This window comes from Hemitrygon akajei, chromosome 28, assembly GCF_048418815.1.
Source record: "Hemitrygon akajei chromosome 28, sHemAka1.3, whole genome shotgun sequence".
In the NCBI taxonomy this organism is placed as follows: Eukaryota; Metazoa; Chordata; class Chondrichthyes; order Myliobatiformes; family Dasyatidae; genus Hemitrygon; species Hemitrygon akajei.
In genome coordinates this window covers 29,542,593-29,566,666 of record NC_133151.1, presented here as the reverse complement: position 1 = coordinate 29,566,666, position 24,074 = coordinate 29,542,593, and the positions used below count along the sequence as shown (strand labels likewise).

The window sequence follows — 24,074 nt, the reverse complement described above, 5'->3', positions numbered from 1 at the left end:
GCCACAGTGGTTGACAAAGGAAGTCAGAGATTGCATAGCATTAAAAAAAAGGAAGTATGACAGAGCTAAGATGAGTGGGAGGGCAGACGATTGGGAATTTTTTAAGGAACGACTGAACTTAACTAAAAAGGTAATAAGGGGAGAAAAAACGAGGTACGAACGCAAGCTAGCCAGGAATATAAAGGAGGATAGCAAAAGCTTTTTAAGATATGTGAAGAGAAAGAAGATAGTTAAAAACAATGTTAGGCCCTTGAAGAATGAGTTGGGTGAAATTGTTATGGGAAACAGAAATGGCAGAAGAATTTAATAAGTACTTTAGATCTGTCTTCACTAGGGAAGATACAAGCAATCTCCCAGATGTATGGATGGGTCAAGGGCATAGGGTAACAGAGGAAATGAAACAGATTGAAATTAGGAAGGAAACGGTGATGAGTAGACTGATGGGGCTGAAGGCTGACAAATCCCCAGGTCCAGATGGTCTGCATCCTAGGGTACTAAAGGAGGTTGTTCTGGAAATTGCGGATGCATTGATAATCATTTTCCAATGTTCCTTAGATTCAGGATCAGTTCCTGAGGATTGGAGAATGGCTAAAGTTATCCCACTTTTTAAGAAAGGATGGAGGGAGAAAACAGAGAACTATCGTCCTGTCAGCCTAACATCAGTAGTGGGGAAGATGCTAGAGTCCATTATTAAAGATGAAATAGTGGCATATCTAGATAGCAGTGATAGGATTGGGCAGAGCCAGCATGTATTTACCAAGGGCAAATCATGCTTGTCTAATCTATTGGAGTTTTTCGAGGATGTAACCAGGAAGTTAGACAAGGGAGATCCTGTAGATGCAATGTACCTGGATTTTCAGAAGGCATTGATAAGGTCCCACATAGGAGATTGATGGGTAAAATCAGAGCTCATGGCATTGGGGGGAGGATATTGACATGGATAGAAAACTGGTTTGCAGATAGAAAGCAAAGGGTAACGGTGAATGGGTGTTTCTCGGAATGGCAGGTGGTGACTAGTGGGGTACCACAGGGCTCAGTATTCGGACCACAGCTGTTTACGATTTACATCTACGATTTAGATGAAGGCATTGAGAGTAACATCAGCAAGTTTGCTGATTATGATAAGCTGGGTGGCAGTGTGACATGTGATGAGGATGTTAGGAAAATTCAGGGTGACTTGGATAGGCTGAGTGAGTGGGCAGATACTTGGCAGATGACATTTAATATGAATAAGTGTGAGGTTATCGACTTTGGGAGTAAGAACAGGAAGGCAGATTATTATCTGAACGGTGTAGAGTTAGGTAAGAGAGAAATACAAAGAGATCTAGGAGTCCTTGTTCATCAGTCAATGAAGGTGAATGAGCAAGTGCAGCAGGCAGTGAAGAAGGCTAATGGAATGTTGGCCTTTATTACAAAGGGAATTGAGTACAAGAGCAAGGAAATCCTCTTGCATTTGTACAGGGCCCTGGTGAGACCACACCTGGAGTATTGTGCACAGGTTTGGTCTCCAGGTTTAAGGAAGGACATCCTGGCTGTAGAGGAAGTGCAGCGTAGATTCACAAGGTTAATTCATGGGATGTCCAGACTGTCTTACGCAGAGAGGTTAGAGAGACTGGGCTTGTTCACGCTGGAATTAAGGAGATTGAGAGGGGATCTGATTGCAACATATAAGATTTTTATGGGATTGGACAAGATAGAGGCAGGAAATATGTTCCAGATGCTGGGACAGTCCAGTACCAGAGGGCATGGTTTGAGAATAAGGGGTAGAGTTAAGGAAAAACTTATTCTCCCAGAGAGTTGTGGGGGTCTGGAATGCACTGCCTCGGAAGGCAGTGGAGGCCAGTTCTCTCGATGCTTTCAAGAAGGAGCTAGATTGATGTCTTATAGATAGGGGAATATAGGGATATGGGGACAAGGCAGAACCGGGTATTGGTGTAGATGATCAACCATGATCTCAGAATGGTGGTGCATGCTCGATGAGCCGAATAGTCTACTACTGCACTTATTGTCTACTGTCTATTGTCTAAACGTTCTGTTGGCTGAGAGCGTAGGTAGTTGTGCCATCACTGGCCTGGAATGACCCACAAACATCTTTGATATATCTGAGAACATCACCGACTGTAGCCATGCAAATCCTGTTAGAATCCCTGCTAGGAAGTTTGTGCAACTCCAGTTGCTGATATTGAACCTTGTTTTAATTTCTTGCCTGAGGGCACTCTGCAGAGTGATGACCCAAAGCACGTCTGCCTAATTATTGATCAACAACCCGGCTCTTCAGGATAGTCGATGACAGGATCACTGAGGAGACCTGAATTCTCTGGGCAATTCAACTGCAGCCACAATGCATGTTGTCCGTTACAGAACGGAAGGGAAGTGGGAAGAGCTACAGCAAGTCAAGTTAACCCAGCGCCTCGGCAAGGAATGTTCACAGACAGTGTGCAGTCAACCTCGGCAAGAAAGTTCTTTGTAAAGTCTGATTTTCCTTTGCACAGCAGGGGCCTGGATTCATGATGCGTTCCAAAACAAGATGAGGATGCAAGTGAAGAGTTCAAGGGTGACAGTTAATGCTGGTCAGTTGTTTTGCTAACGTGGTGGGGCCATGAGAGAGTTGATAGCTGACAACAAAACCCACGGTTTAGTGTGGGCGGAGTGATGGAATCAGTCGTTGAGTGAAACAACGAAAGGTGCGGGATGCAGACTCTCCCAGGGAGATTCGAAGAAACAGTCTCAACGGAACGTTTCTTTCTTCTTGGAAGACTCTACCGTTCTGCACTTAGAGTAAAAAGAGATATTCCACCTTCCCATTGTCCATGAACTGTCTGTGAACACTTCAATGTTAATTAATTGTTCAATTTTATTTGCCTTTTTAGACAATATTCCTCCTGAAGAAGAGCTCTAAAATCAGCGTCTCCCCGTCGGGGAATTGAACCCCGGTCTCCCGCGTGACAGGCGGGGATACTAACCACTATACTAACGAGGAACCGCTTTTTGTTCATTATGGACAAAATCATGAAAGAGCACAAGAGAGTGAACAGAATTACCTTAATGTGTGTTCACTGCAATACTGCAGTCAGCTTCTTCGTGTCCTTCCCGCAGAAGTCTCTCAGTTTACTCCAGCTTTTCAGTCACCGATTGTTTTCAAGGTTTAGCGAAAAGAACTCTCATTCAAACCTAACGCCGTGTTGTTCAACAGATCATTTATATATTTTGTTTTTATAATGCGACCGGCAAGAAGCGATGTGGAACTCTTCGAATTCTGAAGGGATCATTCTCACTTTAGTCCGATTCCGAGCGAATTACTGGGTGTTTTGTATCTCCGATCTGTCGAAATATGGAGACCTTACCTGGACATAACAGGAATTGCACCAGGGTGGGGAATCAGAGTGACCAACCGGATTCAGACAGCAGCTCGAGCTACAGTCATGCACCACTGGAGATGACTGAGGAACCAAGCCTCCGGCAGAATGATGGAACAATGGTGATATAATGCTGAACAGAGCTGTCTTCCGGACAATTGACGCAGGTGTGATTTCCGACGATCGCAGTTAGCAGAGTTTTCATCTATCATCGAAACTATCAGAAGTAAACAAATCAAGAACCCGATCTGTGCAGACTTCTATCGGCCGAGTGGTCTAACCCTGCAAACTCGCGTACGAAGTCCAGAAATTGTTTAAATCCATAAGTGAGTGCAAAATTATTATTCATCCTGGGCTGGCTAGTCAATCAAGGATGGATTTCCCATCTTTCAAATTTTCTCGACTAACCGACCAGTGTAGCTTCCTGCTCTCACTCTAACCCTGACTCCCGCAACAAACTAGAGCACAACAAAACATGTCGGATGATGTGTTCACCCTGAGTGTGTCAGTCCACTCACCAATCCCCCTGTCTATTTATACACTTTGGGATCCCTATCCACACCCTCTGTCCATTACACGATTAAATTAAACCCTTTATTGTGATTGACAAATATAAGATAGAAACACAGAATCGTGCCACCCTGAAACAGGCCTTTCGACCCACCGCGTCCATGCTGACATTCAGGAACCAACCTCACCAGAGAGAAAAAAAAATCACATAAGAGCAATTGCCTTCAGTGCCTTGATTGTCGAGGTGCTTGCCCAGACAATTCTCTAATGTTGTGAGTGTACTTGCTTCCACCTGCCACTCAGGCATGTGTTCCAGTTTCAAAACACCATCTTCATGAAGTTCCTCTTCTGATGCTGTCTAGGTTTACACACGTCAGGACAGTTTACTAGTATTCTGATAAGGCCCCACTAATTTGATATGACCTTCATAGATCTCTGTCACCTCCAGCTCTCCATGGATACAACCGCACTCTATCCAGTCTCGGTTTATACCGGAACTCTCCATCTCATGCAAAATCATTATGAATATCCCCTGCATTCAACACTCTAATTCGTTTACAGAGTGCGCAGACGTTTTGATTCGCGAATCCGTGGTAAATTAGAGAAGTCATAGATGGTTTACACCGAAATGATGACCTTTGACCCAGCACGTTCCCGCTGCGCAACTCTACTATTGGCTAAGCGTGTTGTTGCGCTGCTCCGTTGTGGACGCATCCCATTCTTTTCTTTCATTTTTATTTATCGGTCCTTTGCTGACATCACGTGGTTTCTCTTAATAACTGCTCTTTGTTGATGTTTATCGCGCCTATCTCTCTACCCGTGTCTCTCTGTATTCTTTTCCGTGTTTCCTCACCCCTGCCACATTCTGTTATTAACTCTCTGCTGTCTGTGCTTCCACCCATTCGGAGACCTCGTTCCCGATATGTCAGCAATGAACGTAGGATGCATTACTTAATCAACACCGTTTCAGTAGCCCTGCTGTCACATATTCTGTTTAACTTCCACCGTGTCCCTTCCGTATTTTCTCTCTTTGTCTCTGGGCTGTTCTTCGGGACAAACATCAATGGGTTGAACAAGGTTTTTCTGTCTCATTGGTGTAAAAACCGGGGGCCGAGTCTTTTGGCCTACTCCGGATGCTCCGGAAGCGGATCTGCTATGCAGTCTGATTTGGAATGCTGTGAGCTTGCTTCTCGTTTGCTCGATCTGTGTTTCATTCTCTCTCTTTCTCTGCGCAGTGGCTTTTGGTCTTTTGAAAATTGGTTGATTCGAGTTTCTTGCCTTGTGGCTGCCTATGAGCAGCAAAATCTCAAGGTGTATAATTTATACCTTATTTGATGATAAATGTGCTTTGATTTGTTGAATCCTCTCTCGTCAATAGATTTTGCCTCTATTGCCTCTAAGAAAGGGAGATCCAAACAACTCCGTTCTCCTGCCTGCAGGTAGGGGCCCCTGCCTAATGAAGGATACCTTTAGAGACGGAGGGTCTCTAGCAAAGGGTCACTAGATATGTCCGCAGATGAGACCTTAAGCATTGTGAGCCGATACTCTCCGGAATAATCTCATTTCTTCACACACTCACGGAGCCCCAAGATTAGGGGCCAATTCTGAAGATGTACGGCTCAATAGGAAAGCAGTTCAGTCCATGTTGGCGGCAGATGATCAGTCCAATGTCAAGAATGACCAGAGTCACTCAACCGACAGAATTTCCAATGAACAGCCTGAGTTCACAACAAGAGATTTGAAGCACAATGATATAAACCGTTTTCTTTTCTTTATTTCATAGCTTTATCAGGAGACGGCGACACAATTAACAGATTGGTAGAAGGAATAAAGGAATTTCTAATTACGTGGACACAAGTGACTCTGAGTGGGTCCGCTTAAACCGCAGTGGAACATGATTAGTGAAACCTCAATGAACTTCTGGTCTACCGCCCTAATCAGTCGCCATGGCAACTGCGACCACTCAGCTCAGGAGGCAGAAGTAAATTTTTCACGTGATCTCATCACTATGTCCCGGGTTGATTGAGCTGGACATCAGCGTCGGTGTCAGAGAAACCGGACAGACATCCTCTCCACATCCACTTGCTCTTTCCATATTCGATGGGTTTCAATGAGATCCTCCCTCATTGTTCTAAATTCTCACGAGTGTAGGCTCAGAGTCTCCAAACACTTCTCTTAGTTAAGCCATTTCATTCCGGGATCACTCTAATGAAACATCAGTGAGCCCACACAATGCCAGCGCACCCTTTTTTAGAAATTGGGCCCAATCTTGTCTACTATCCTCCAAATGAATCTGATCAATGTTTTACGATACACCATCATTATATCTATGCTTTTAGATGCTAGTCCTGGCGGAGTGAAAGCTAAAACTGCAATTGCCTTCCTTACTCATCAACTCAATCTGCAACTTAACATTGATGGAGCCCTGCAGTAGAATTCCCGAGTCCATTTCCTTACTGATTCATGAATTTGCTCCCCGCTTGGGAAATAGTCTACAGCATTGTTTATTCTATCAAAGTGTATGACTCTACACTACCGTACTCCGTATTCCATCTGCCATGTATCTCTCTATTCTCCAAATCTGTCCAAGTACTTCTACGAACTTCCTGCTTTACCAAGCCTTCCATCTCATTTTCTATCACATGCAAAACAATCAATTTCGTCATCCAGAACATCGATGTATAACGTACAAGACAAAGCGCTCTCCAGAACATAACTAGTTATCGGCAAGCGACTGAAAACGCCATATTTATTCCCAGCCTTTGCCTCCCACCAGTCGCCCATATACTGTCGATTCTCGTATCTTTCCTGTAATACCGTGAGCTCCAATTTTGTTTAGCAGCCTTATCAGTGGCACGTGAATAATGTCTTCTGAAAATCCAAGTAAACGACATCCCGTGCGTCTCCTTTCTCTATTATGCCTGTATTTCCTCAAATAATTCCCACAGATATGTCAGGAAAGATTTCCCATTAAGGAAACCAATTTTGTCCTTCATATTTTAACAGCTGCCCCAAAGCACCCAGAAACCTCAACCTTAATAATTGACTCCAGCATAACAGCCACGCTAATCTGTCTGTAACGTCCAGTCTTTTGCTTCCCTGCCGTCTAGAAGGGTATCATGACATTTGAGATTTTCTAGTCCTCTTAAGCATTCCAGAAAACAGTGATTCTTGTGTTACGAATGTGCCACAACTCTGAGGAGCCGAAGTCGCCCCCTCCTTCTTGAGAATCGCAAGATCACTATTAATTCGGGTCTGGGACCCAGGAAATGAGAGGGAGAGACGCAGAATCCACAAGGTTTTGGAATGTGTACTGGCCTCAGCGGAAACAAAGCCCCTGATAACGGCCATTGTCTCTTGGAGGCGGAATTGTGTATTGAGTACTGTACTATTCATTGAAGCCCTCAGGGGATGACCAGAGTGGGCTGTTTGAGGGATTGCATCATCCCAACCTGATTGACATCTGAGATCCCGTGAGTAAGGATAAAAGAGGGACTGGGGAACATCCCCTTTAGACGCACCAGGAGAAACGCTAGAACTCCCGTGACAGCGTTTAATAGCGACAGCCGGTGGTGGGGGCGGGGAGGGGTGGCTCGCGTGCGTCCTTTTCCCTTGCCTGGGAATTGGCAGCCTCACCACGGAAGAATGGCTTTAGCTAAAGGAGAGGCCACAAGTGAACGGCCACCCCAACCGGACTTCCGAAGGATCGAAATCATAAAAAGGAAATCCGGCAAGTTTCTAAAAATCTCTCTCGCTCCAACAAACGGCTGAAGCCTGAATGAACTGAGTGACTTTTATATTTCCATCGGACAATACATTATCCCCTAGACAACGACAGAGCTTATTTCTTATTGATTATTATTATACCCGCACTTTAAGATTTAGTATTGACGACGTATATTATCTGTATGTTTGCATTGATATTATTTTTGTGTATTTTTACTAATAAATACTGTTAAAAAAGTACCATCAGACTTCAACGGACCTCTCTATCTTTGCTGGTAAGTGACCCAGTTACGGGGTTCGTAACACTTGAAAGATCATTTCTAACGCCCCATAATCTCATCAGCTGCCTCTTTCACAATCCGGCGGTGTAGTCCTATATGCTCCAGGCGACATCTCCTATCAGGTCTTCCAGTTTCCCAAACAACTTCTCCTTAGAAATAGCAACTACACTCCCTTCCGTCTCTGATCGTTTCGAATTTCTGGAAAGTTGTCGGTAAACTCTATATAAAAGACAAGTACTTATTAACCTTTTCCGCTATTTCTTTTTCCCCTATTGCTACCTCCTATTTTCAGCGTCGAATGTCCACTCTTGCATTTGTTTTTAAATTTCTGCATATGTGGAAAAATAATGTTTACATCCTCTGTTATATTAATAGCCGATGACCTTTCACCGTGAAGTCCGGTCTGTCAGTTGTACTGACGGACTCACCGAACTATTGTTCTACTTGGTCCCATCGGCCCGCATCTGGACCGTAGCCCTCCATACCCCCACCATTCATGTACTTATCTACACCCGAGGTCACATTGGATCAGGTTTCTGAAGGTTTTTATTTGTAGAGTCTTCGGCGGCTTCGGCGAGTAGAAGCTGAGGACGAGCTTGCGTCCAGTGAGGTAAGGCAGGGTAAGTTTCTTTCAGAACGTTTTGGTCAGCTGGAGGCGCAGTTAGATCAGCCCCGGGCTCAGAATGGATGATCCCGAGATCATCCAGTGACAGTCCGCTCCCGAGAGTGCTCTCCATCCCTGCCGGGTTGATATCGAGCTCGCAAGTCCACTGAAGAACAATAAACATTGGCACCTCCAGTTTAAGTTCCCACGCAGAATATTGTGGAGGATCAAATACCCAAAACCAATTAATTTAACTAACTTAAGAGTTGGTAATGGAGGCAGTAGATGGGGCAGTTCAGTGCTCCGATTGTAAGATGTGTGAAGTCAGGGACAGCACAATTGCCTCTGACGACTAAACCTGCAGGAGGTGCATCCAGCTGCAGCTCCTGTTAAACCGAGTTAGGGAACTGGAGCTGGAGCTGGATCAACTTCGGATCATTCGGGAGGCATGGCAGTAATAGATCGGAGTTTCAGGGAGACAGTCACCCCTAAAAGTCAGGAAATTGGTGACTGTCAGGAGAGGGAAGGGGAATAAGCAGAAAGAGCAGTGCACCCCTGTGACGTTTCCATCAACAGCAAGTATACCGTTTTGGATACTGTTCGTGGGGACAAGCTACCAGGGACAAGTTGTAGTGGTCGCGTCTCTGGCACCGAAACTGGACCCTCAGATCAGAAAGGAAGCAGGGAAAAGAGGAGTGCAGTAGTGAAAGGGTATTCAATAGTTAGGGGGACAGATAACAGGTTCTGTGTGAGAGATCGAGAATCCTGGATGGTTTGTTGCCTGCCTTGTGCTAGGGCTGTGATATCTCGGATCGAGTTCTCTTAATTCTCAGGAGAGCGGGTGAGCAGCCAGATGTCGTGGCCCACGTCGGAACCAATGACATAGACAGGAGTGGGGATTAGGTCCTGAAGACGGAATATAGGGTGTTAGGAAAGAAGTTAAAATGCAGGACCTCAAGAGTGGCAATGTCGGGATTGCTTTCTGTGCCAGGACACTGATAGGAACGGAACAGGAAGATATGGCAGATGAAGGCGTGGCTGAGGAGTTGGTGCCGAGGGCACGGGTTCAGATTTCTGGATCATTGGCATCTGTTCTGGGGTAGGTCTGACATGCACAAAAAGGACGGGCTGCACTTGAACTGGAAAGGGACCAATATCCTGGCAGGTAGGCTTGCTAGAGCTGTTGGGGAGGGCTCAAACTAGTTTGGCAGAGGGTAGGAATCAGAATGTGAGTGCAGATATTAGGGTGGAAGGACAAGGGCATGAAACTATATGTTCTGAGTTGGTGAGAAAGGATATGCAGGGGATAAAACATAAATATAGCCAGTTAGAGGGGTTGAAATGTCTTTGTTTCAACGCTAGGAGTGTTAGATATAAAGGGGGTGAACTTAGAGCATTGATCAGTACTTAGAAGTAAGATGTTGTGGCCATTACTGAAACTTGGCTGGAGGAAGGGTAGGATTGGTTCCTACACTACGCACTGCTCGGTTTTACCTACTCCCCAAGATTCATAAACCTGACTGCCCTGGTAGGCCCATAGTTTGGGCCTGCTCCTACCCCACCGAACTTGTATCTGCCTACCTGGACTCCATTCTGTCGCCCATAGATCAGTCGCTCCCTACCTCCATCCGGGATACATCCCATGCCGTCCACCTCTTCAATAACTTCCAGTTCCCCAGTCCCGACGGTTTCATTTTCACCAGGGATGTCCAATCCTTATACTCTTCAATTCCCCATCAAGAAGGCCTCATAACTCTCCGCTACATTCTTGACAACAGACCACATTAGTTCCCCAACACCACCACACTCCTCCGGTTGGCGGAACTGGTACTCACACTTAATAACTTCTCTTTTGGCTCTTCCCACTTTCTTCAGACTAAGGGTGTAGCTGTGGACACTCACATCGGCCCCAGCTATGCCTGCCTCTTCGTGGGTTAGGTGGAACAGTCTATGCTCCAAATCTATACCGGTACTGCTCCCCAACTTTTCCTTCGCTACATTGACGACTACATTGGTGCTGCTTCCTGCACCCATACTGAGCTCGTCAATTTCATCGACTTTGTCTCTAACTTTCACCCAGCCCTCAAATTCACTGGTCCATCTCAGACACTTCTCTCCCCTTTCTCGACCTCTCGGTCTCCATCTCTGGAGATAGACTATCCACTGACATCTTTTATAAACCAACCGACTCCCATAACTACCTTGATTATACCTTTTCACACCCTGCCAAATGCAAAAAATGCTATTCCCTATTCGCAGTTCCTCCGACTCCGCCGCATCTGTTCCCAGGATGAGGCTTTTCGTTCCAGGACATCTCAAATGTCCTCTTTTTTTAAGAACCGTGGCTTCCCTTCTGCCGTCGTCAACAAGTCATTATCTGGGAAACGGCTTCGGGCTCTCACGACCAGACTATGTAACAGTTTCTTCCCCCAAGCTATTAGACTCCTCAATACCCAGAGCCTGGTCTGACACCTTGCCCTATTGCCCTGTTTATTATTTATTGTAATGCCTGCACTGTTTTTGTGCACTTGATGCAGTCCTGTGTAGGTTTGTAGTCCAGTGTAGCTTTCTCTGTGTTGTTAATTTTACATAGTTCAGTCTAGTTTTTGTACTGTGTCATGTAACACGATGGTCCTGAAAAACGTTGTCTCTTTTCTACTAAGTACTGTACCAACAGTTCTGGTCGAAATGACAATAAAAGTGACTTGACGACTTGATATTTAATCTTTATCCTCTTTAGGTTGCTCTCTGTAAGGAGTTAGAAGCTTCCCATTCCTCTGTATTCTGACTATTTCTGCTATGTTGTATGCTTTCCCTTTTGGTTTTGCATTAGCTTTGACCTCTTTGTCAGCCAAGTTGTACTATTTAGCCATTTGAGTATTTATTTGTTTCTGGAATACATTTATCCTGTACCTCCCTCATTTTTCTCAGAAACTCTCACCATTGCTGCTCTGCTGTCATCTCTGCCAGCATCTCCTTCCAATTTACTTCAGCCAACTTCTCTCTCATAACACTGTTACTACCTTTACCCCACTGAAACACTGCTATGTCAGACTGTACTCTCTCCCTGTCCAATTTCAATTCAATGATACTGTGTTCACTGCCTCCTAAGGGTTATTTTATCTTAAATTCCCTAATTGCCTCTTGTTCATTAAATAACACACAATCCAGCATAGCTGATTCCCTAGTAGGCTCAACGACAAACTGCTCTAAAAAGCCATCTCTTAGGCATTCAAAACGCTCTCTCTCTTGAGATCTATTTCCAACCTGATTTTCCCAAACGGTTGAAATGTTCCATGAAATCTCCAATAACATTGCCCGTTTGACATGCTTTTTCTATTTCCTGTTGTAAACTGTGGTCCACATCCAAACAACTGTTGACGACCTGTTTATAACTGCATCATCGTCCTTTAACACTTGCAGTTTTTTTAAACTCAACTCACAATCATTGAACATCTTCCGATCCTATGGCAGATCTTTCTACTGATTTGATACCATTTTTACCAGCAGAGCCATGCTATCCCCATTGCCTACCTTCCTGTCCCTCTGGTATGTCTAACTTGGGCATTAGCTCCCAACTACAAATATTCTTCAGCCGTGATTCCGTGATGATCTCAATGTACATGACAATCCGTAATAGGGCAATGAGGTTATCCATCTTATTTCTTTTCTCTGTGCATTGAGATATAACACCTCGAGCACTGTATTTGCTACTCTTATTGATTCTGCATCCCTCTGCTGGCTGCAGTTATGTCCTATCATCTGCTCGCTCTTCCTGACAGTGTGATTGCATGCTATCTTTTCTTTCTTTACCATCTGTCTTAACCAGAGTCCTTTCACGCCAGTTCTCACGCCCCTGGGAAATTAGTTTATACCCTCCCTAACAGCTCTAACAAACCAGCAGTATACCCACAAGAAAATAAATCACGGGGTTGCGTATGATGACAGAAATGTATTTTGATAATACATTTACTTTCAGCTTTGAGCTTTGTAGTAGACAGCCGGGTGTTGTACTGGTCTGTGTCCTCACTGACCAGTGCTGTGCTCTGGCAGCTCAGTGTGCTTGGAATACAGTGTCAGTGTTTTTACACAAGTGTGTCCTTATTACACAATTGATCTTGTCCAGCTTGGAGCTTAGAAGATTCACTCGTGACCAGAATAATTTTCAGACTACTATTGGTCACAGGATCATTCTGGGATGATCTAGACTATTTGACCTATCGAGTTTATACCAACTCCTGCTACAAATTTCCACAGTCCCAATCCCCAGTCTGTTCACACAGATCTGCAGGTTATTCTCCCTGAGGGACCTGTCTAATTCCTCTTTGAACACTGGTTGTTTCCGCCACCACTCTGGTGAGTCTCATATTTTCCAAGATGAAGTCAAGAATGTCTTCCTCCCTATTGGATCATCTAATTAATGTTTCAGGAAACCTTACTGAATATAAATAATGCCCCATCAAAGTCTCAGGTGGTAAGGGAGTCCCAGTCACTCTGGGGAGAGATTATTCACGATAGATACTCTAATGTTCTTACATCAATCCATAACCTGCTGACATATCTGTTCCTCTCTCTTACTGGCTATTGGGAGCCCTACAGTATAATCCTATCACAGTGATTGCACCTTTCTCATTCCTGAGTTCCACCTATATTGTCTCACTGGATGAGCCTCCGAGATGACCCTGAATTTGTGACATTCTGCCTGATCAGCTGTACAGCTCCCCCAGCCTCATTCACCTCCCACTGGACTGTCCTGTACATCGGCGAGACCCGACGCAGATTGGGGGACTGCTCGTCGAGCACCTCCACTCCGTCCACCACATCGAATTCTCCAACTTCCGGTAATTCCCTCCCTCTCCCTTCACCCATCCTAGTTTCACTCTGCCTCCTCTTCCAGCTGCTTATCACCTCTCTTATGATTCTACCTTCTTCCACTACCCATAGTGCTTTCACCTTACATTCCTTCTTCACCTTTCCTGCCTATCCCCTCCCTGCTTGCCATCCCAAACCGCTTAATATTTCCTCTGATTGGTATTTCACCTGGCCTCTACCAGCCTTCTCCTTCCCACCGTCCCCCTACCTTCTTCAATAGGGCCCCTGCCCCCTCCTTCTTCAGTCCTGACAAATGGTCCCTGCCCGAAACGGTGATTGCTTGTTTCCACAGATGCTGCCCGATCTGCTGAGTTCATCCAGTCTGTCTGTACGTGTTGATTTGACCACAACATCTGCAGTGTACTTTGAGTTTGCTGATCTGGTGAGTTGCCGCTGCCTGTTAATTCGGCAGGAAGGAAATCTAAAATACAAAATGGGCCATAAAGTACAGGCCATTCGACCTATGGTGTCTGCTAGAAAAAACAGATGGAATGAGAAAAACACACACTTGATAATATGAAACGTTTATGTAACGAAACATAGCAGCAGGAGATCGAAGGTCCAATTGTCAGCATAAGAGACCCATTTCTGAGTGAGGGTGAAAGTCATTCATTGTTATATGCAACTTACTTACAGCATATTCAAGGACACACAGTATCGGAGACACAACATTCACACAATAAAAACATACTCTACAGAATTATAGAGATGTAACAGAATTTCAACAAGAGCCCATTGCAGTAAAAAGAGGTCAAAGTGGTGCTGTACTAAGGTGGTGATGAAGGTACAAAATGACCCCGCACCCTCACACTGTACCAGAGACTGACAGATATAGAATAAACCCCACACTCTCACACTGTACCAGAGAATGACGGGTACAGAATGAACCCCACACTTTCACACTTTTCCAGAGACTGACGGGTACAGAATGAACCCCACACTCTCACACTATACCACAGCGTAACCGGGACAACCCTCATCACAGTGTGAAAGTGTGGAGTAATACTGTACCTGTCACTCTCTGGTACAGTGTGAGAGTGTGGGGTTCATTCTGTACCTGTCAGTCTCTGGTACAGTGTGAGAGTGTGGGGTTCATTCTGTACTTGTCAGTCTCCGGTACTGTGTGGGAGTGTGGGGTTCACTCTGTACCTGTCAGTCTCTGGTACTGCGTGGGAATTGGATTTCGTACTATAACTTTCAACCTCTCATGCAGTCTAAATGGAAAAAAAAAGTTCTTTCACATTCAGCCTTCCAGTTGAACACTTTGATCGTCACGTTTGCTTTTTAAAGAAAGTCATACAATGCGATGAGGCCACACTTAGCTTGGAAGAACATTTTCTGTTTGGGTAGCTTCCAAACTGATAGCATGAACATCAAATTCTCGAACATCTGGTAATGACCCACCCCCCCTCACCAATTCCCATCCTCTTTTGTTTCTCTCACCTTGGCCACTCATCACCTCCCTCTTGTGCTCCTCCTCCTTTTATTTCTTCCATGGTCTTCTCTCTCTTTCACCAATCAACTTCCGTGCTCTTTACTTCATTCCTCCCTTTCAGGATTCTCCTATCACCTTTTTTTTTCCTCTCCCCTACCCGCACCTTTTAAATCTGCTCCTCGTCTTTTCGTTTCCAGTCTTGCCGAAGGGCTTTGGACCAAAACATTGACTGTATTTTTTGTTCTATACATGCTACCTGGCCTGCTCAGTTCCTTCAGCATTTTGTGGATTTCCATCATCTGCAGATTTTCTCTTGTTTGTGACGCAATGCTATATATTGGTATCTCAGTGATGATGTATCTGTTTGCATTGTACAAATCTGAATGGACTTTGTAGCAGAGCATCCAGAGCAAAAAGACCAGATCATTGAATCCTACTCTCGTCTTGTGATAAATATGTAACTTTCCTTGAGTCTCTGTGTGGGAGGGTTTGAATGGTGTGTATCATGTATAAACATTCGGGCTGATGGAATTGAGAATGATTTCGACTGTAGATCTGTAACCAGTGTACCCACAGTGATCAGTAATGGGGCCTTTGTCTGATCAGATTAAAATACACATGGGCTGATCAGATCGATGATATAACCATATAACAATTACAGCACAGAAACAGGCCATCTCGGCCTTTCTAGCCCATGCCGAACGATTACTCTGACGTAGTCCCACCAACCTGCACTCAACCCATAAACCTCCATTCCTTTCCTGTCCATGTACCTATCCAATTTTACTTGAAATGACAATATCGAACCTGCCTCCACCACTTCTCCTGGAAATTCGTTCCACACAGCTGCCACTTTCTGAGTAAAGAAGTTCCCCCTCGCGTTACTCCTAAACTTTTGCCCCCAAAGTCTCAACTCATGTCCTCTTGTTTGAATCTCCCTTACTCTCAATGAAATAAGCCTACCCACATCAACTCTATCTGCCCCCTCATAATTTTAAATACCTCTATCACGTCCCCCTCAAGCTTCTACGCTCCAAAGAATAAAGATCTAACTTTTTCAACCTTTCTCTGTAACTTAGGTGCTGAAGCCCAGGTAATATTCTAGTAAATCTTCTCTGTATTCTCTTTATATTTTTGATATCTTTCCTATAATTTGGTGACCAGATCTGAACACAATACTCCAAATTTGGCTTTACCAATGTCTTGCACAATTTTAACATTACATCCCATCTGGACCCAAGCACGCGGGTGGCAACAGAACATCCTGGAGTCTCTTTTGCGGCCACAGCGTCTCCTGTTTGTACCCCTAAATATTAAGTCCCTTATCACTCATGCACTGCCTGACTTTCCCCTTCCCTGCCACCGAGGAACCACAAGGGTTTCTTCATCTCATTTGGAACTTAAAGAAATTAACGGAATCAAGTGCAGGCAAAAGTTGCCAAAAGTGTTTGTGGACTCGTTCTGACTGCCGAATAGAAATTGAACATACAGTCTTCTTCCAGAGACCAAAGGCGAGCTGGATGGTGCATTCGCTGGTGTGAGATAGTCCTTAGTGTACGGGAGACAGGAGGAAAGAGGCGATATGAGACAGGGGAGTTACCGTGGATAGGGTCAGGGCCATATTCATGACAGATATGTCCTGCAGAGACTGAGTCCAAGTTTGATCTAGGACGAAGAGCAGCTAGAGCCAATGTCTGATACCGGGAGCAACTCTCAGTGATCCCAGGACCCATGGAGTTGTCAAGTTGTGGCTGGGTGGGAATATTTTACTGGAAACGTGATTATAGTCAGAGATTGCGATACTGCCAATGTGTCCTGTCCTGGGTCTGGGGAGGAGCTCTGATTGGAAATGGAATAGAACATAAAATAGTACAGCACAGTACAGGCCCTTCGGCCAACAATCTTGTGCTGACCATTAAACCCTGCCTCCCATGTAACCCCCCACCCTAAATTCCTACATATATCTGTCTAGCAGTATTTTAAATTTCACTAGTGTATCTCTCACAGGCAGTGCGTACCACGCACCAACCACTCATGAGTAAAAAACCTTCATCTAATATCCCCCTTGAACTTCCCACCCCTTACCTTAAATCCATGTTCTCTTGTATTGAGCAGTGGTGCCCTGGGGAAGAGGCGCCTGCTGTCCACTCTGTCTATTCCTCTTGATATATTTTATACCCCTATCATGTCTCCTCTTATCCTCCTTCTCTCCAAAGAGTAAAGTCCTAGCTCCCTTAATCTCTGATCATAATACGTACTCTCTAAACCAGGCAGCACCCTTGTAAAGCTCCTCTGCACCCTTTCCGAGACTTCCACATCCTTCCTGTAGTGAGACGAACAGAACTGGACACAGTACTCCAAGTGTGGCCTAACCAGAGTTTTATAGCGCTTCAATATTATCTCGTGCCTCTTGAACTGTATTCCTCGACTGATGAAAGCTAAGACCCCATAAGTTTACTTGAACATCCTATCTACCTGTGAGGGAACTTTCAGGGATCTGTGGACATGTACCCCCAGATCCCTCTGCTTTTCCACACTACCAAGTATCCTGCTCTTTGTTTTGTACTCTGCAATGGAGTTTGTCGTTCCAAAGCGTACCACCTCACATTTCCAAGGGTGAACTCCATCTGCCACTTCTCAACGTACTTCTGCATCCTATCAATGTCTCTCTGCAATCTTCGATAATCCTCTACACTATCCACAACACCGCCAACCTTTGTGTCGTCTGCAAATTGCCAGCCCACTCTTCTACCCACGCATCCAGGTCGTTAATAAAAATCACGAAAGTAGGGGTCCCAGAACCGATCCTTATGGGACAGCACTAGTCATAACCCTTCCATCTGAATGTACTCCCTCCATCACGACCCTCTGCTTTCTGCAGGCAAGCAAATTCTGAATCAAACTGGCCAAACCTCCCTGGATCCCATGCATTCTGACTTTCTGAATAAGCCTACCGCGTGGAATCTTATCAAAAGCCAAACTAAGATTCATGTAGATCACATCCATTGCACTACCCTCATCCATATGCCTGGTCACATCCTCAAAGAACTCTGACATGGTGTTAGACACGATCTGCGCATCCCAAAGCCACGCTCACTGTCCCTGTAAGGCATTCCATATAAGGAATTATACCTTTTTTCTAACTGCACCAATTTCCTTTCAGAGACCAAAGACAAGTTAGATGGTGTGTTCATTGGCCTCAAAATAGAGTCCGATGTGTACATGGTTGACAGAAGGGAAGAGGCCTCTTTCGTAACTCTTTACACTCAATATGTAGGATCTCATCTCATTTTGTGACAAAGAATTTGGTGGCAATTTGCAGCAGTGGACTTTCACTCTTCGCCTTGACAATACCCTGCAGCTGCACCAATACATACTGGATGCGAGCACCCGCGAGACAACACACCATCCTTGTGTCTCTTTTGTTGCCACAGTATTTCCTGCCTGCCTCCACTAACTAGTGAGTAAACTGTCACTATCACACTGCCTGAATTTACCCTTCACTGCCACAGGGGAACCACCAGGGTTTCCTCAATTCATTTCGAAATTCGTAAAATCAGGTACAGGCAAAAGTTTCCAAGAAGTGTTCCTGGACTCAGACTGATTGTCTGAGAGCCTCGCTTAAAAACAGCTACGCTCTAGACATTGAAGATCACAGAGATCAGGCCCAGAAGCCAAGTCTTGTCTTGTATAAATAGAAGGTGACCGCACCGGTTTCATTCCAAAGACCAAAGGCGAGCTGGTTGGTGCGTTCACTGGCTGTAAGATACTGCCATTTGTGTACATGAGTAACCGAAGAAAAGCGTCGATGTGATACAGGAGAGTTACCATGGTCAGGGTCCGGGTTATGTGTATGACAGTTCAGTCCTTCCCAGAGAAAGCCCGAGTTCATCGCCATGTTCTGAATTACATTGCAAAGACACAGAAACATTTAGAAATCACACTCAAACCACGTACCATGGGGCTTATTGACAACATTGACCGTATTCATAAGCTGCCACATAATGTGCTTGCACCTTATGATTTACATTTCTCTGCAGCTGTTATACTTTCTTCTGCATTTTGTTAGTGTTTCAACTTGTGCTACCTCAATACACAGCATTATCTTTAACCCAGTATGCTAATACACCAACAAAACTAGAGGCCTGTCTAGATCTGATATTCTGTAACATTGAAGGCATGATTTTGAGTTCGGAAGCTGTTGACCCTTCAGGAACAACTGATCATAACCTTGTTGGTCTCGAAGTACTTTGGGGGAGTATATCAGAAAAATGAAGGCCCTTAGATTGAATTTCACAAAGACAATAGTTTGTGGCAAAGACCTCAGATGGCAAACTGGAAGAAACTGCTTGACATTTTGTAAGTTGACATGCAGTTGCAACTATTTAAGTAGGTAATACATCTAATGCAGGAAATGTTCATACCGAAGGTCAGTAGATGCAAAAAACAGCTATAGATCAACTACATGGATGAACAAAGTTATTTACAAAATATGGAAGAATTGACAGCTAAGTAAGAATACAGATAAAAAGTAGTAATATATTTTAAACATGGGCACATGACCATATAAGTGTTATAGTCAAGTGGAAATTTCAAATAGCCAAAGGCCGGTTTAGAAGGATATTGCTGATAATATTAAGATTGTCCCGAAAAGATTTTGTCAATACGTTAGACGTAAAAAAAAATTAAGTAGAAAGTTAAAGGCATTACGAATAACAATGGTGTGTTAAATTATGCAGAGGAGAACATAGCAGATACTCTTAATTCTTATTTTGCTAAAGTGTTCACCTGCAAAGTTGTTAAAAAAGAACTTTGCTAAAATTGATTCAGGGATCTTGGTAAGTCAGTCCTGCTTCAGCTGAAAATGTTGAAAGTTAATAAATCTCAGTGTCGGACAACATATATCGAAGGGTACTTACTGAAGTCTATGATTAAAAATGCAAACACAGAAGAAGAATTTTCAAAACTCTGTGAAGATTGATGAAGTCTTTAAGGACTTGAAATGGTCTAAACTTTTATAAAAGGGGTGACAGCACTGACCCTTTTAATTACTTACCTGTAAGCTTACCTCTAAGCTTACCATTAAGCTTAACATTACGCTTACCAGTAAGCTTAACGTGTACCGTGGATAAGATAAGTGAAACTTTAATAAACACCGAATTGGAAAAACATCTGATAAGAACAGAGTTGCAGCAAGTGGGAATAAAAGAATCCTTGTCTGGATGACTACCAGTGACTAGTGGTTTTCCGCAGGGTTTGGTGTTAGGACCACTGCATTTTGCTGTATATAAATTATTTAGATGATGAAATAGATGGATTTGTTGTCAAGTTTGCAGATGATATGAAGACCGGTGGAGGGGCATGTAGTGTTGAGGAAACTGGTAGGATCATAAGCACTTAGAAAGTGAAAGCAAGTGACAAATGAAATATAATATTGGAAAATGCATTGTCATGCATTTTGGTAGTGGTGATAAATGTGCAGACTATTTTCAAAAAGGAGAGAATATCTAAAAAACAAACAAACTGAGAGCCAAAGGAACTTCAGAGTCATTGTGTGCAACACACTGTGGGTTAACTTGGAGGCTGAGTGGGTGGTGAGCAAGGCAAATTCAATGTGAACAATCATTTCAGAGGTCTAGAATACTGAATATGATGCTGAGGTCTCACCTTGAGTATTGTGTACCATTTGCTCCTCATCTCAGAACCAATATGCTGGCATCGGAGTGGGTCCAGATGAGGTTAGCAAGGATGATTCCAGGAATGAAAAGCTTATCATACGAAGAACATTTGATGACTCTGGGTCTGTACTCACTGGAATTTAGAAGGATGTGGGACGTTCTCATAGACAGAGTAGATGTGAAAATGATGTTTCCAATGGTGGGAGAGTCCAGGACAAGAGAGCACAGACTCAGGAGAGAGTGGTGTCAATGCAAAACAGAGAAGTGGAGAAATTTCCTTAACCAGAGGGTCGTGAATCTGTCGATTTTTTTTTTGTCACGTACATCTGTCGAGGCCAGGTTGTTGAGTGTATTTAAAGCAGAGATTGATAGGTTCTTGTTTGGAAATGGCATCAAAGCAAATGGGGAAAAAGGCCTGGAAATGGGTTTGAGCAGGAGAAAGAAAGGATCAGCCATAATTGAATGCTGGCGCCGACTCGATGGGCCAAATAGCCTAGTTCTGCTCCTATGACTTTTATTATTATGGTCTTCTGTTAGCAGAAAGGCATCATGGGTACAGAAGGGGTAAATCATGTCTTACTAATTAGTTGCAGGTCTATGAAGAGGGAACTAAAACTTATGATAACAATAAAGAGGTGATGTCATTTACATGGGCTTCAGAAGATTCTGAGAAGGTACCCCAGAAGAGGTTAATATTCAAATTACAGGAGGCTAGGGATTCAGGGTATACGGTGCGAATGTGTGCAGAATTAGCTTAAAAACAGAAAGGCAGGAGTTATGGAGAGAGGATCATTTTCATGTTAAAATGTGGGGTTCCACAAGAACCAGTTTTGGGGCTGCTGCTGTTTTTAATCACATTAACGATTTGGATAAGCACAGAACTAATAAACTGTTTAAATTTGCAGATGACACAAAGTTAGGGAGATGGGTTAATAACATTTAGGCAGCAGAATCAATACAGGCAGATCTACACAGAATACGGACGTGGGCTGATAACTGACAAGTGAAAATTAATGTAAGTACATGTAAAATATTATATATGAAAGTAGAAGTATTAGACACAAATATACAATGGGGGTCTAGAATAAGTAAATGCATTATATGAGAGGGATTTAAGTCTCCTGGAAAACATCACTGTCAACATCTTGGCAATTCACTGTGTTACGATCCAGCAACAATGAATATATAATTGAGACAGGTAATTTTTATAACAAATAAAACATTTATTAAACACTGCAAAAAGAAACCCAAAAGCAAACAAACGACTAATTTCACCGGAAGTCGACTGCTATACGTCAGGTCGAACAGTTCTTAAAGCGAGAATTGCGGACTCAGTTCTTTAAAGTAGTATTGGAAAAAAAAAGTCCAACATGATTTACAGTTAGTTAGGACAGTCTTTCCCTTGAAGTAATTAAATCCTCTTTTCTGACGTTACTGCCAATCCCAGTGAAGTATGCTTTGTCGAGGGATCTACGATTGAAGGAAATAACGCCTTAAAGGCACTATCCGTTCCTTGGCGAAACTCTGCATCCAACTCTTTTGAAATGCAGCAGTTATCTTGGACACAGATCAGTAACTCCTCGTACGAAGATTAAATAAAGGTCGAACCTGCTTTACCGCCCACAACAGCAACTTTCCTTGATTCTTCGGCTTCCCGAACTTCGATGACTCTTCACTCTCCGATTGGACTGAACTGGCAGTATTGTAGCAAACCTGCCAGCAATAACCTTTGAGACTTAAGGCTGAAAATAAAACTCCGCCTTGAAACAAAACTGCGTCATAACATCGAATATGCAGCGGAACTGAGTCACTGAACGAATTCAGCCACAGTTTTACTTTCTGCCTTAAGACTCAAATGTTATTGCTGGCAGTTTGCTACAATACTGCCAGTTCAGTCCAGTCGGAGAGTGCAGAATTAAAGTTAATAATCTTTTATTTTGGTTTATCATCTTACTCAGAAACACTAATGGATTACGGTCGGTGTAGACGTTGAGGGGCTTTTGAGTTGTACCAACATACACATCAAAATGATCTTAAGCTAAAACAAGTGATAACAATTCCTTCTCTATTATTGAATAATGTCCTTGATGCTCATTAAACTTCTTAGAAATGTAAGCTACTGGATGATCAACCTCATCACCCTCATTCCTTTGCAATAATACTGCTCCTGCAGCCTCATCGCTAGCATCTACAGCTAATAAGAAAGGTTTTTCAAAGTCAGGTGCCTTGAGCAGAGGTTGTTGACATATCACCGTTTTCAATTTTTCAAATGCTTCTTGACAAGGCACTGTCCACACAAACTTTTCATTCTTCTTCAAGAAGTTAGATAATGGAAGAACAACATTAGGAAAATTCTTACAAAATTATCGGACATATCCTACCTTTCCCAGGAATCTTCTGAGAGTTTTTCTTTCCCCAGTTGGAGTGGGGATCTCTAAAATTGCCCGCACTTTTGCCTGAACAGGAGTTACCTTACCTAGATCCACTACATAACAAAGTTAAGTTATAGTGGCATGTCCGAATTCACTTTTAGCCAAATTAATAGTTACCTTTTGAAAGTCTTTCAAATTTCTCAACCGCAGTAATGTGTGCTTCCCAAGTATCATTTCCTGACACTAAATTGTCAATATAAGCATCTGTATCCTTTAATCCCTGAATCACATTGTTAATCATCCACTGGAAAGTACCTTGGACATTCTTCATCCCAAATGGAAGAACATTATATTCATATAACCCAAATGGAGTTACAAATGCAGAACTCTCTCTACGTCTATCCGTTAATGGAACACACCAATACCCTTTCAATAAATCAATCTTTGTAAGGAATTTTACTTTTCCAACATTATCTACACAATCATCTACTCTAGGAATTGGATATGCATCTGTTTTCTGTACAGCATCTACCCTTCTGTAGTCCGTACAAATCCGAATACAACCGTCTGACTTAGGCAGCATAACACAAGGTGAACTTCAGTTCAAGTTATAAGGTCTAATGATATTATTCTCCAACAGATATTTAGTTTCTTTCTCAGCAAGTTTAAATTTTTCCATGTTCATCCAAAATGGATGTGGCTTTATAGGTATGGCATCTCCAACATCTATATCATGTGAAGCTACGTCTGGAAATAAATCCTTTTATTTAAAAAAAAAATCCTTCATTTACTGCTTCTGCTCTGGCTGTAAATGTGCAAATTTCTCATCAATATTTTCCAGAATGGTTGAGTTTGGTAATCTGACAGAAACAATATTGGGTTTAGAATAAGTTTCAGATGAATCATCTATTATGTTCCTAGTGAGATCAAACTCATTATTATTAACAACAACAGTCACAGTAGCAGATTGTTTATTATAATATGTTTTTTATCATATTTATATGGCAAAGTTGAGTTGGACTTCTATGATCTGGAATTTTTATCTCGTAATACACATAATTGATTTTAGACACAATTTCATAAAGACAATGAAATTTAGCTTATAAAGGATTCGTTTGCACTGGGACAAGAACCAGCACCTTATCTCCAAAGCTTAAACTTCCTCATTCTAGCTTCTTTACCGCATCAGGTTTTCATTTTCTCCTGAGCCACTTTTAAATTATCCCTGGCTAAGCTACAA

The 24,074-nt window shown here is 43.2% G+C and overlaps 1 non-coding gene and 1 pseudogene across 1 annotated transcript; both read right to left on the bottom strand.

The window, feature by feature from the left end:
• The window catches only part of LOC140717792 (uncharacterized), an 819,648-nt pseudogene that overhangs the window by 193,922 nt on the left and 601,652 nt on the right, over positions 1-24,074 (bottom strand).
• Positions 2,909-2,980, bottom strand: trnad-guc (transfer RNA aspartic acid (anticodon GUC)). Its single transcript has one exon. It is a non-coding gene; the product is annotated as a tRNA-Asp (tRNA).